The sequence below is a fragment of the Carcharhinus amblyrhynchos genome, chromosome 11 (assembly GCF_965287045.1).
Source record: "Carcharhinus amblyrhynchos chromosome 11, sCarAmb.v2.hapA, whole genome shotgun sequence".
NCBI lineage: Eukaryota > Metazoa > Chordata > Chondrichthyes > Carcharhiniformes > Carcharhinidae > Carcharhinus > Carcharhinus amblyrhynchos.
Window position 1 is genome coordinate 39,747,929 of NC_137334.1, and position 15,552 is coordinate 39,763,480.

The following is a 15,552-nucleotide window of genomic DNA, read 5'->3' on the forward strand; positions in this document are numbered from 1 at the left end:
CTGCTGCACAGTTGCAGAGAACCCAGAGCGAGCTCGAGGAACAGTACCTCATCTTTCAATCTGACACTTTTCAACCTTTTGTATGCAACATTGTGTTCAATGATTTCAGACAATAATCTCTGCTATCTTTTTGTCTGCTTTTTCTTGCATGTTTCAGCTGTAACATTGTTTACTTGGTCTTTGCTTTTGAACAGGTTATTCTGCCATTCACACCTCCTTGGGGCCTATCTTTAGTTTCTTTACCTGTCCCATTACTACCAAAGAACAAGAAAAAAGAAAAGTACAGGACAGGAATAGGTCCTTTGGCCCTCCAAGCTGTGCTGATATGATGCCCCAGCTAAACTATAAAATAATCTCCTGCCCTTACTCAGACCATATCCCTCTGATACCTTTCGGATCTACCCACCAATTCTTTTGCCATTTGATATCACACATCTTCCGTCCTGTCACTGACTTTTGCTTCTTTTCTCCCCCTTCCTCCCCCATTTCACCTCTTTAAAACTTATTACATTTCTGTTTCCACTTTTGACGAAAGGTTAACCTGAAATCTTAACTCTGTTTCTCTCTCCACAAATTTTGCTCAGTATTTCCTGCTTTAACAGTTCCTAAAGATCTTGTGATTTCTTATACTTTTCAGTGCTATCAAAGCAACTGCAAAGCAAAAATTGTTCTTTATAATGATTATATCATTCATGATTATCTGTGATTCTAAGATTTCAACTTAATAATGTTAGTTTTGTTCAATTAATTCAAATTACATCTGAGCCAGTGACAAAGATGTCAATGATAAAGGTTGTGATTCTTCTGCCATTCGTGCCCCGCCATTGCTGCAAGGAAAACAGAGAATTAAGCACTCAGCCAAATCTCTATTCACTGCAGCGGGACTGGAGAATCCCAGCTATGGGCGAGGTTGGAGAATCCCAAAGCCAGAAGGCACCAGGTTTGATTTCTGGATGGTGCTGCATGATTTATCTTGACTGGGACACAGACAGGACATCTACACTTCACCTTACATCCCTGGATTAGGGAAAGCAAAAAATCTCAATCATGGTTCCGAATCCTGTCCATAATACAGCAATTTCTGTTGGAAAGTGTTTGTCTATGTATGGACTCAAGGTGAGTTACCCAGCAAGAGCAGGATCAAACTCTGCTGTTGTTTCTTTTATAATTGGACAGCCTGCTGGATTATCTAACAAGGTTCGTATATGAATAATGGTCACCTTTTTTGAAGTAAGCATATAACCTTTGGAAAAGTACTCTTTGAGAGGAAAATAGAAAAGTGGCGAAAGAAAATGCACATTTGATTTGCCCAATCCAATGTCATTATAATGTAAAAATTTACAGTTGCGTACTGCACTTCATAGTCAACAAATTCAGCGTCAAAAAGGAAATCAGCAATTTAATTGGAAAGTAAATCAAGAAGTTTTCATTAAGAAAAGAATGAACTATAACCAATAGTGTTCAGTTTAACCAAATATCAAGAGTCCCAAATGTCTCAATAGATGATCTGGTCCCACAAAACAATATCAACAACTGAAAAAGAGATGGTGGTGTCGTGGTAGAGTCCATGGACTAGTAATTTAGAGCCTCAGGCTACTTCTCTGGGGGTGTGGGTTCAAATCCAACTGTGGTGGCTAATGGAATTTAAATTTAATTAATAAAATCTGTAATACATGTTGGTTTACAAATTTCCATTCAGGAAGGAAATCTGCCCTCTTTATCTGGTCTCCGTATGACTATGGCCATAGCCATGTGATTGATTCTTATCTGAGCAAGCTGCTCATTTCAAAGGCAATTCGTGATGGTGTTAGGACACAGTAATAAAATGGAAAAATAAGAAATCCAGTAATTGGAACTGTGTTCTGGTGGGTGTAGGTTTAAAGGAAAATAAAGTATCATTTCTAAGATGGAAAAGAGACAAATGGCCTGAGTTGAAAGAACAAAAACTTTGATACTCTGATTATCATAGCACCCATGGGAACAAGTGTTTATCTAAGGCAAGGTCAGTAACTGTGGAAGATGGGGTTAGAGTCTCACATTTACATTCTAAAAGGTAAGCTCATGTAATAAAGGTAAATATAGGTCACTTCAGATAAGGGAAGATCAAAAAGAGACATAGTATATCAGAGGCAAATTCATGCAAGCAGGGAACTGGTTTTGAGATCACAGCCACACAGCAGGAGCCTGTGTTCTGATCCAATAAGTTCTGTCTGGATAAAGCTGGCTTTGAGAAATCTTGTTGTCTCTATTCCAAGTTGGAAGAAACCCCAACAGATCTAGGTGCTTTGTGTGGTAGCAATTACTGGATTTAACATATTGTTTAAAACCTGTGGGATACTCTTTAGGGAGATTAGCTCTGAAGTTAGGAAAATAGAGGGTTTAGAACTGAGTAAATTTAAAGATCTGGTAGCTAACCATTAATGTAGCTAATTGTATTTTTCATTGACTTTCTTGTTGTGTGATTTATTGTGTAGTAAACTTGTATTTTGTTTAAAATCATCGCAAAATAATCTGGGACATTCTTCACTGGTCTTCACATCTTTCCTCATATAAAATTATACAAGTTGCAGCAATACTGTTAAAAGCAGGCATTCCCAAGTTAATATCAACTTAACAATGGGCAACAAATTGCTGGCCTTGCCAGTGATGCCCACATTGGATGTAAGAGTAAAGGGGGGAAAGTAGACGTGATGAAATTTATGTGAAGGGAATTAAAGGGAAGCGTTTGCCATATTTATCCCATGATACAACACAAGCAGCTTCTGCCTATAAACTGTTGATCCAAAAGCAATCTAAAATATTTCACAATAAAATTTCTGATAACTGATTCAAACATTCAGCACAAAGTAAAACTATGCAAACAAAAAACAAAGGATGAAACAGAGACAGTTAATGCTCAACAGATCAGGGAGTATTTATTCCAGGCTTGGCATCCTTCCTTAGAAATAGAAAATAATACAAATTTTCATTGAATCATAGAATTCCTACAGTGCAGAAGGAGGCCATTTGGTCCACTGAATCTACACTGACAACAATCCCACCCTGACACGATCCCCGTAACCCCACATATTTACCCTGTTAATCCCCTGACACTAAGGGGCAATTTTATCATGGCCAATCAACCGAACCCGCACATCTCTGGACAGGAATAAATGAAATGGTCTGAACTCCTGAAGACATTCAAAAGAAATCCAGCATTTAAGATCATTTCTGGAAACTTTGGCACCATCTCCTCTGAGAGACACTCCATGCCAGGATTTCAGCTTCCTCCTTGGTTCAGAGAAACCATCTTTAATTTGAACTTTATACCACCGTAACCAAATTCCCATTATCTACACAATTTATGATGCACCCAGTTTATGGCCACTGTCATGAACAGAAATGTCTTGCCTGAAAGATTGAGAAGTACCACTGCTTCCAAATAGCCTCCAGCTGCAACTAACCCGCTGTGATGAAATATATATTACCACCAGATGGATGCAGCTAAAATGTAATTGAAATGTGATTGTGTTAGACAATGTGAAAGCATGTCAACAATGCCAGAGGATAAGCAGATCATATATTTATCTTGTGCACAGAGGAACTGAAAAGCATTACCAATTTTAATATAGAAGAAAATGGGAGTAAGTATTACAAGCTACATTTACTTATTTCTTTGTTGAATTTGATTTAGAATCTTTCATCATACCCAACTATTTTCCTGAACATTAGCACCATGAACTTATTCCCAGGCTCTTTATATTAAACAAAGATCAAATAAACCAAACTGGTTTATAGGGCTTGTGCTTGATTGGCACCACATTCACAAACATCCACTTGTTCCGCCACCGATGCTCAATAGCAGCAGTGTGTACTATCTCAGATGCACTGCAGCAATTCACCAAAGATCCTTAGACCTTAGACAGCACCTTCCAAACCCACGACCACTTCCATGTAAAAGGACAAGGGCAGCAGATACATGGGAACACCACCACTTGCAAGTTTCCCTCCAAGCCACTCACCATCCAAACTTGCAGTTGCTGAGTCAAATCCTGGAATTCCCTTCCTAATGACATTGTGGGCCAACCCACAGCACGTGGTCTGCAGTGTTTCAAAAAGGCAGTTCAACACCACCTTCTCAAGAGCAGCTAGGGATGGGTAATGAATGCAGACCAGCCAGCAATGCCCACGTCCCACAAATAAAAGAAACTTCCACCCTCCCATTAGGAAAAGAGGTGTCTAGCAGAGTAAAAACAAAGTGGTGGGATAGAGGTCTGAGTGCAGTGGTCAAGAAGTAGTTGGAAGACTATGCCTGCCCTTGGATAGCCAAGATTCACCTCATGTAATTTTCAAAGTGGTCTGTAAATAGGCATACAACACATCAACCTTAAACAGGCACTAGGCTGCCTCCGAACACAAATCAGCATCCTATGCCAGACCATATTTCATTTACAGGAACTGCTGAGACAGCTCCAAAAATTACCTGGAACTTTCCTCAGGGAAAATATTGTGGGGCCAGGAGATAGCATGAATGTTCGCACATCCATTAGCACAGAAATAATGTGGCCTTGTACCACAATTAGGTAACACTCCCTCCACACACGCATTTTTTACTAATGTTTCCTGGCCTGACTCACGTGCAGAGCTGTTGTGTTTTCTACCCCTTAGTGTGAACTATCCGCTAACATTCGCTGAGCACTTGGCTGCCTGCTCAGATGTTACTGAAGAGCAGGTTCATTCTGGCAGACTGCATGGTCGCCGAGGCGACTCTGTGTAAGGGGCGGCTAAAAGCTGCTGACCTTTTAAAAAGGAAAAGTGGAACTGAAAGCTGATCGGATTCCAATTGAGGAGCAAATAGAAAAACTGTTTCCACTTTCTAGCAGATGAAGTTATTTGTACTGAAAGGAAGGGGTCCTATTCAACACTCTCGCTGTATTTTTCAAAACAGTGGTAACATTTTACCCTGATCACTGTTTCAATTGCCTATTGAAGTGAGTTGTGACGCTGGCTGGGCCCTCTAGCGTGGTCACTGTGACAATGTACATATGCATCCACTGTCCCTCACTGAGCTGCCAGTCAATGCACTGTTGAAAAGTAGTTAAAGTAATGCAGATTGTATACAGTACTCTGATAAATCAAAACTTAAACTATCCTGAAGTGGATTTTTCAGTGTCTCTGTTGCTAAACTCAATCAAACGTTTGTGGGTTTTTTTGGTTCCAAGATGTAGGCGAAGAGTGGGTTAAATTAGCACAATAGTGGCAAACGCTACTATTTACAGACATACAGAAATTAAATGCAAATATTTTAAATTACATTTTTGACAAGAGTCTAGCAACTGAATAGCAATTTTTAAAAAATGTAACATTAAAGATAGCGTTTTAATTTCAAGTACAACTCTTTTGGGATTTGGCAATTCTGAGACAGCATCTTGAGATCTTGTATTAAATGGCAATAAAGATTCTTTGCCATCATCTAGCTTAACCACAATATTAAAATGTGTGTTGTGCATTGCTGCCAATATGTACTCATTTGCTACTCGATGATGCAGTGTAACATTCTTCTTTAAGGATATTCTAGCATCAAAATTCTTTGTTATCCCAGTTTCTGTACCATCATTTCAGGGCATTACTAAACTCATTACTTGAATTGCTTATTTTCCATTTGGAGCTTTTGTGTCATATGATCACAAAGGGGTTTGGCAATCCTGGCACAAGATACACATATTAAAAGAATGGCCAGGATTCATTACTAGGAGTAAGGGAAACCCTACTGTTCACATTTTTAGCCACAAAATATATAGTTCCAAATTACAACTCAGAATTCACCACAAGGCAATAAATCAACTCTTAGGGTTGTTCAGATATTTTGAAAAGGTAGTGCACAGCCAAGTAATGTTCCATATTACAGAAAAGTGGTTACAGGAAAGAAAAATCAGAACTGAACATATTGTGATAGTTTCAGATATGATAGATATAATAACCTTTTGCATGTTTAACTGCAATGATTGGGAATATCTCAGGGGATATTGTGTTTAACAACACCATTCTGTTACTGTTGTGAAGCAAAAGTGAGAAGTTGTTGCTGCAGCAATTTGAGTTGTCTCAAACACTGATTTAAAACGACCAAATATTTCCTTATGATATCAGTTCTCATCTGAGTTGCTCAGTGACAATAGTGTTTGTCACATGAATCATAAGGATTGTAAATCTCACCATGGCTTATGGTATATCAATGTCTCTGCCAAAGTCCAAATTGCTTCTATTTAAGTCATCATATGATATGAATGTAATAAAGTGAATTTGACAGTGGTTGTTATTGTTTGTCTATCCAGTGATGGCGCAGAAAACTTGAGGTTCTTTACAGATTGAGAGGGCAATGGGCAATACTCCTTCATTGCCCAATTTTCCCACCAATCAGAAAACTCCTGGGTGATCTGGTGGTGACCCGGGTGTGGAGAAATCACCAGGGATGTGAGACCACTGGTGAGCAGTGCAAGGAAATCTGGTGTAGATTGTGGAAGAGTAGGAGACTGAGGCTGGAGCAAAGGATAGGCTGCAGATAGGTGCCATGGTCTGAATGTCACTGAACCAGTCACTGTTTACTGTGACTAGTAAGTCTTACTGTACTTATCCCAGTCCAACAATGGCATCTCCACATCACTGAACATCCAGAGGCCCAAGCTAATGTTTTGGGGATATGGGCTTAAAGCCCATCGTGGCAGCTGGTAGAAATTAAATTCATGCAATAAAATCTGGGATTGAAAGCTAGTCTCAGTAATGGTGATTTTGAAACTATCATATAGCTCACTAATGCCCTGCAGGGAAGGAAATCTACCTTCTTATCCAATCTAGTCTCCATGTGACTCCAGATTCACAGCAACATGGTTGACTGTTAAATGCACTTTGGCATGGCCTTGTAAGTCAATCAGTTAAAGGATAATTACGGATGGGAAACTATGCTAGCCTTGCCAGTGAGACTCACATTCTGTGAAAATATTTTTTTTAAATTTTGGATACATGGAATGTGATAAGAACATTATTGCCATATTTTGTACTATATTTTTCACTTCTCTTTCACGTGATGCAACAAAAAGCAGTTCAGGCATTCAATCTCAATATCCCCACCTCCTGGGCAGCATTCTTCACAATTGGCATCAATCAGAATCAAGACATACTGTTTTCCAATTAACCTGGCAGGTGGGACTGGTGCATGATCTCCCATTTTAGCATGGAGGTGACCAAAGTTAAAGAGTTTTTCATCTAGGTGGTATTTCATACTCACACCAGATGCAGTTGATCTTTGATGAAGTGGATAGTCACTGTGAGATAGATTGCAACTAGTATGTGGGCTGTCACACAGACTTGTTTAACACCAGTCTGGATGTTGAAAGTGTCTGTTTCAGATCTCCAATGCAGCCTCAGGAAGGATGCAAGCAAGAGAGTGCATGTCAAGATCTTCCCTGCTATCCCTGACGGAAATCCCAGACGAGTCCAGAAACCTTTTGGGCAGCACGGTGGCACCATGGTTAGCACTGTTGCTTCACAGCGCCAGGGACCTGGGTTCGAATTCCAGCTCAGGTCAATATCTGTTTGCTTGGGTTTCCTCTGTGTGCTACAGTTTCCTCCCACAGTCTAATAATGTACAGGTTAGTGAATTGGCCATGCTAAATTGTCCCTTAGTGTTGGGGGGCTAGCTGGGATAAATGCGTGGGGTCATGGGGATACAGCTTGGGTGGGATTGTGGTCGGTGCTGACTCGATGGGCTGAATGGCCTCCTTCTGCACTGTAGGTTTCTATGGTCTATGATAGTATCCACGGCATGATTTATCGCCCTTCTGGAAGATAATTACACTGTTCCATACCTGAAGTTGAGGCAGGGTGTGGATGGGGGTAGTCAGGGCAGGGTGGTGGTGTGTAGTGTTCTTTTTCTTCAATCTCTAGGATGAGCAATGGAGTCTTGATGTGAGCAGTAACCCAGCAACTTTGAAAAACATCACTGAAATATTGTTGGGGCTGCAGGCTTTGTTGTTTTTCAACCCTTTGATTGTTTGATGCAAACAATGTGATAATGACCCAAGATCCTTGTGATGTTGAATGAGGAATAAACAGTGGTCAGGATATCAGAAATTTTAATTCCCCTGCTCTACTTGAAGGAATACCATTGGATCATTTACATTATTCTCAGCAGGCAGATGAGGCATTTGTTTCGACCATAAGACCATTAGATATAAGAGTAAAATTAGGTCATTCAGCCCATCAAGTCTGCTCTGCCATTCAATCATGGTTGATATGTTCCTCAACCCCATTCTTCTGCCTTTTCCTATCAAGAACCTATCTCTGTCTTAAATACAGTCAATGACTTGGTATCCACAGCTTTCTGGGGCAGTGAATTCCACAAATTCACCACCCACTGGCTGAAAAATTCCTCTTCATCTCTTTACTCTAAGGCTGTAAATTTAGTGTCTCCCACTAATAGAAACATCTTCTTCACGAACTCTCTCCAGCCTTTTCAGTATTCTGTAAGTTTCAAAGAGATCCCCTCTCATTCACCTAAACTCCATTGAGTTCGGACCTAGATTCCTCAAATGCTCTTCAAACGTCAAGCCTTTCATTCCTGAGATCATTCTCGTGAACCTCCTCTGGACCCTGTCCAAGTTCAGCACGTCCTTCCTTAGATATGGGCCCAACATTGCTCACAATATTCCAAATGTTTAATGTCCATTGTTTAATGTCTCATCTAAAACAATGGCACCTCAGACAATCCAGCTCTTCCTAAATGTTGCACTACAGCTTGAGTTTTGATTTTGTCCTAAAGACTTGGATTGGGACTTTGAGATGTTATAATTATGAGGATTACAAGATTTTTATCTTTTGGAACTGTGAATTTACTTTAAGGTAAATATGAAGGGAGCCATGTGACCCAAAGTCTTCCTGACTATATTCTGAGTGATTTGATTTTTCAAGATCGAAGGAAGAGTTAGGTTGTGTTGCTGGGGAGAATGTGTCACTGTGAAGTATTGTTACGACTGAGATGGGAAGAGTGAACAGTCTGCTTCTAGTTCCACTATCCACAGGCTACAACATATGTTTATATGATTTTGCCAGCCAGCTATTTGGCAAAATACATGTTTTATTTATTAATCACAGAGTGTTCATTCAATGCCCAGGTTTCTTAAGTAAACAACAAAATTATGAGTTTATTATATTATCAAACCAGACTTGTCACATAAAAAGGCAAAGCTTATTAACGAACAGTGTGAAATAGGGAAGTATAATGATTACTCTTTCTAATTACCCTAACACTCTCTCTCTCTCTCTCTTACACACACATGCACATCAAAAAAAATCATAAAAATGAAACAGAAGATTTATGCCAAATAGTTAAAAGTCAACGGTTCAGTGGAACAGGATAAATATAGAATATTCTAAAATGGTATCCTGGTTATGTGATTAATTGCAGAGTATCCATGTGCAAAACAAAAATTCTTCCAGAATGTTCTTAGCCCATGAAGATGAAGGATTTTCTGTGATTAAGACATGTATGATAGTATTCACAACTAGGAGGCAATGGCAGCTGCCTCTGAGTTCACAATGTATATATAGATCCTTACACTAGAATCCTACTGCCCAGCCCACCACAGCATTGGAACAGGCGAGAGGTGGACAATAGAAGTATCCATTGACCTCGGGTGGGAATTTTCAGTCTTGGGTTGTGTGAAGCTGTAAAATCCCAACCTTTGTCTTGCACAGTCCTGGAATAGTTTTGAAATAAGTGGGTCATAAACAATTGTGCTGTAACCTATCGATTTACTTCTAAGGTGCAAGAGTGTTGGGGTCAATAATAGCTCATCAGCATTTCTACTAGAGTGTAAATCAAATGTGTTGCACCCTTGTAAGGGGTAAGAGTGCAGAGGAAACCATTGTGTGACCAGGTTACAGGCTTCCCTACAAGTCAATGAATATCACAGACAGAAAGCAGCTTTGTATGGTCAGCAGAAAGAAGAGGCCACTTGGCTTTGTGAACTCCAACAACTGGATTTGGGAGACAGACAGTCTCCAATTGGAGAGTTGCATTCTGCAGCCAATGATGAATTTTGGGATATTTATTCTGACATGACCTGAAGGAAACAATCATGATAACTCAAAATTCTGACTCCGTAAATGGGGAAATGGAAACCCATTGGAAGCTGGGGGTAGCTGGACTGTTTGGTCTTGGACTGCAATTCCTTAGGGAGCATTCTTTTCCATTCATAAAGTAGAATTGCTTATAAAAATAGTGTTTAGTTATACTGTTTAGTCATTTATTACAGTAAGTTACAAAAAAACTTGAAATCTTGATGTGTCATTCTTTCCACCATTAACTGGAAGTTTGAGTTTTTTTGTAAAACTTGTCGGTCTCTATGGGGGATTGTAACAGACAAGTGCTGCTATCTGAGCTACGCTGACAATTTACTGCGGTGACTGCGCACTTCAGAAGTGCTTTATTCATTGGCTGTGAGGTGCTTTGAGCTGTGCAGTGGTCATATAAATGCAAATACTTTTCCTTTAATGTTGGAAATGTGGCAGGTGATTGACAGACAGCAATGACCTGCAAACAGCAACGCGATAATGAATTACTGCTGTCAGGAGAATGAAGAGCGTACATTTCACCAGCAGAAGGAGGAAGAAATCTGCCATGCCCACCAAGAAGCATGAGTAGAGGTAGTGAGGAGGTGAGCAGCAGCAGCGCTATGTGCAGGTTATGGAGGCAATGCAGACGTCAGTGTAATGACTGCAGCAGGGTAGGAAAAGTGAACATGCTTGCTACTTCAGCTATATCCTATGCTTTGAACTTCACCCCAGCCTCCACACCACTTCCACTCTTTCTTGCCTTGTGTTGTCGCACCACATCCCTCCTCACACTCACTCAGCTTTCAGCAGCAACAGCCTTCACTTTCTGTGCATTGTCACCTCCCCGCTTATCTATCTCTGCTTCAGTCTTCCCTCAGTGTGAAGCATGTGTATCATTGTCACAGTCACCGATTGCACTGCATTCACTGAGTAAATATCTGACCTTCACTCATTTCTGCATCCCTTGTAGAAGACACCGGAGAGAGGCTATGGGCTGGGGTTGAGCCCTCACAGGTAGTCCAGGTCATAGATGTAGACCAGGAAACAAATTGCCCAGCTGCACCCATGTTGGAGCTGGAGAGACAGACAGTTTGGAGATAGCTGGTGACAGAATTGTTAACATTTCTGACGTACACAGTGCCATTCTTTCACCAATGACTGAACTATGAGAAAGCTGAGGAGGATGATTGTCAAGACTATCAGTGGAACTTTGCATTTTTCGGCAGAGTGGTGCAGCAGGTGGGACAATGGGAAAGTTATCCTTCAGCTGATAGTTAAAGAAATTGAAGAGTGGGTCTCATGATGTAACACTGGGAATCAGAGCCCGCCCCACCAGCAACTTCGCCATTGGGGCGAAACAAAATTTAAAGATAGAATCCCCCTTCTGCCTGAAAACTGTCTCCTCAAACAATGTTCCTGTGTTAGGGGGCAGTGCCAAGGCATGACCTTCTTTCCCCCTGAGTGATGCACTCGCCTGAACTCCTCTGGTGGGTTCTGCTCGCCAGACACACACCGTGTGAGGACATGCAGTGATATACATCAGCGTTTGCGAACACTGACGTTAATGGATTATGTACAGGGGGCTGGGGGGTGGATTATCAGGGGCTTGAATTTCAAATGTAAATTTGTCATAATGGGCTTCCTGACATTCAACGTCTGGATTCCAGGTATGTCATTGGCAGGGGTCTGGTACAATTGCCATGGGGATTTCCACCACCATACATTGCAGGGTATCTGAAGATAAAGAAAGATGATTTCACAGTCGAGGATAGATAACTATTTCAAGTTTAAACGGGGTTTGGGATGTAAAGTGGCAAAAGTAGGAAAAGAGCTTGCTAATACCAGGAAACTCTTTTCCACAGAGAGACATACGCATAGAATGGGCTTTATACTCAGCTAGTGGTGGGAAAACTCTGGGATCATGTAGCACTTTGATATGATGATAGGCAGTATTTTCATGTGGATTAGCTAAAATGGACCAATAACCTTCCTCACCTGCATCTATGTGTGCTGTGAGAATAACAAGGAATTCTAGTGTCAAAATAGGGACATTTCAACCTCCTGTATCTGATAGGCCCAATAATCACCATGGTGATAGGACTGCTTAAATATCAGAAGACTATTCATGAAGGAGAAGATAGTCTTGTGAAGTTATTTATATTTATTCAACAAGGATTGGCAACTTCTCTTACGATCTTTTATCTTCTCAGAAAATCAGAACCTAACTTGGATACAATCCTAAACCTGAGTTCATTCCTTTCTCTGTTAGTCACAGAATTTCATCATCATCAGCATAGAATACAGTGCAGGCCATTCAGCCCATTGAGCCTGCACCAATAACAATCCCATGCAGGCCCCATCCCTGTAGCCCCATGCTAATTACCCTGACACTAAGGAGCAATTCAGCGTGACTAATCCACCTTGCCAGTGCATTTTTAGAGCGTGGGAGGAAACCGGAGCACATCGAGGAAACCCACGCAGATACAGGGACAACTCCACACAGACAGTGTCCTGAGTGGTATGAGGCAACAGAGCTTAACCATTGTACCACAGTGTGGCCCACAAATACAGTCTCAAGCCACCCACCATTAGAGTCCTGTTAATTTGTGAATTTTTATCTGGTCTGCCAGTCTAAATGATGACCCTGGGAGAAAGGTTAAGGAGAAAGGGAATGCCACCACTTGAAAAACAGTATTCACCAGACAAGTATTGTACAACCATCTGAAAGAAATGCTAAGTTCTGATCAGAGACAGCACCTTATGTTTGGGGTCACTTTTACCACATGCAGCAAAAAAAGGGAGCAGGTTCTTTCGTACCATGAACCGATATTATGAACAGAAGTGAATGTTAGATTTAAGTCTTGTGCAGCCAGTTGTAAAAGATTTTAATGAACTCATTTTTATTATGCATCACATGAAGGGAACATCAAATGTTCAGAAGCCAATATGGAAGGGCATCGACTTGTTACATGTTAGGCCACATTTAGTAAAATGGAAGCTAATGCAGCCACTGCTGAGAATTCATATTGTTGAGATAATATGCTCAGCATGGTGTATCTGAATGGATGAACTTCATTCTGTCTTATATTCAACAGCATACAAAATATGTGTCTTTTTTGTGTTTGACGAACTGCTTCAACTTGTATCACGCTGTGTCTGGTTTCACAATGAAGCTGAAATGAAGGTCGGCTGTGTTGCTAACTAAAGCATCATTTTCATTCATTTTAAACATTGAGTAATTGATACATTTTTGCATCTTCTCACTATAGATGGTTTTATTAAGTTCACCACTGTGGCCGATGTTGCTAATTTAAACTCTGAGTAGCCAGCTTTTCCTGGCCCTAAGCTGAGTTAATGGCATTCCTTTTTTTCAAAAGATTCCCCAGATCTCAAGTGGTACCGTTCTTGACACATTATTGCTCTTATTCTTGGCAATGAATGATATTCTGGTTGGTCTTTGACCAGCAGTGTATCAGTTGACAACATGAGACCTTGAATGCAGGCTGTCTTACCTGCTGTGTAATAGATGTCTGTGCTAAACCTGGTCACAGTTACATTCAGATACAGCCAACATCGCATATGTTTTTGATTGATCGTTAGTTTAAAGTTTAGAGTAGGAATAGTCTCTGACTGATTCTCCATCGATATTGTATCAGCTTTTCTTCAGCTTTTTACACTTCTGACTGAATATTTCAAGCAATGAGATAAATTTTGCACTCCCCGATGGGTTCTAATGCAATGGGGACTAGGGGAGACAAGCATAAAAGAGCATCTCGGCCTAGGGGCAATTTTGTGGTGGGATGGGCAGGGTCTTGGACAGGAAGCCCACCCATGCCCCTATTAAGGCTCTTAAGTGGGCACTGAGGGCAGAATCTTTCCAAAAAAATTCTAACACCAGAATTCTACCACCCCGTCCGCCATGGAATCAGAGTGGGCGTGGGGCAAACAGCAGAAATGTCCATTAACCTCCAGTGTGAATTTTTTGGGGTGAATTTGGCATTGCAAACTTCCCACACTGTCAGTTTTTCTGACAGCTGGGAGCTTTATGCCGGTTTTGGGTGGGGGGGTGGGGGTAGTGAAATGGAGCTTGAGTACTCCAGGGAAGCCAGCTTCAGAGCACTCAGACACCATTGCACAGAGTGGACAAACTCCCAATCAACTGGGAAACCTTCTGACACCTCCACCCCCCTATCATCAGCGGCATGTTCTCCTCCCAGACCAACAAGGGTTGCCAGCATTGGGTCATCAGGATCTCCCAATGAATAGCCTGGTGGTCCTCCTCTGCCCTTCCTGCCCTGCATGCCCCTCTCCTGCCAGTGCCTCCCCTGTAGAACACCCCCCCGCCGCTCCCACTTGCAAAGCTACACCTGCATAAGCCCCTGACTCGTCATTGTACATACCCTTGTCGTAGCTCCACCCCACACAGGCCCCACCCCAACCACAACTCAGGCTCCATCACTTCAGCACAGCCCCAACCAAGCCTTGCCAGCATACCAGGTGGTCACTGCCAGGCTGGCACTGCCCAAGGGCACTGCTTGGCCATGTCTCCAAGCACCTGGAGGCTTCAATGGCCTCCCCACCACACCGTCATAGCCATGGTGTCTATCCTACATTGGTGGAAATCATTAGTGATTCTCACCTATGTGATGCCACGCTGGTAATGGGGGAAGATTCCAGGAGTTGGGAAGGAGCTGTGAGGACCAACCTAAGTCCTTTTAACGCCCATTAATTTCATGTGGGCACAAAACCAATCGCTGGCAAAACAGGGCTGGAAAGAGGGGCACGAATCAGATTTTTATCCTCGCCTGCTATCTTTCCAGCATGCCACAGTGATCGACCAGCACGGCGAGCTGCTAAGATCAAGCCCTCAATAACGGCCTTTTCTTGCCCAGCTTCAATTTTTAGGCTGGTGGGTGTCCAATGACTGAGGGTGAGAAACTGAAAAGATTTCCATCCTTGATCTCGGGTGGGAAAGGCAGTATGTCCGCCTCGGTCAGAAGGCCTCTGAAAAATGCGGGCACCATCCCCTCAGGGATCTGGGAGCTCCAGCCCAGCCTACCTGTCGACACTGAGATCACTGAGTTTCCCACCTTCCAAGGCATCGCCTGCCCTGCCCACACCGGGTTCCCTGATGTGGTACCAGGACTTAGGCCCAGGCATGTATTGCAGTACCTCTTCCAGCCACTGCAACGCTGTGCCTGGAGGAGCTGGAGATCCCATTGGCCGATAGCTCTCCAAGGTGGGATTTCCAGCCAAGTGGGAACAGAAATCCTGTCTGTTGCCTGCCAACACTCAATTGAGCATGAAGTGGTAGCTAGCCTATCAGAGTCAGTGGGGATACCTTTCCCACTGACCCTCAGGATGACAGGGACTGAGTAATCACCATCCTGAAAGTTCAGACCATTGGTATGAAGAATGTTATGGTTTAAATTTCTATTGGTCATAAAATGCATCATGTTAAAT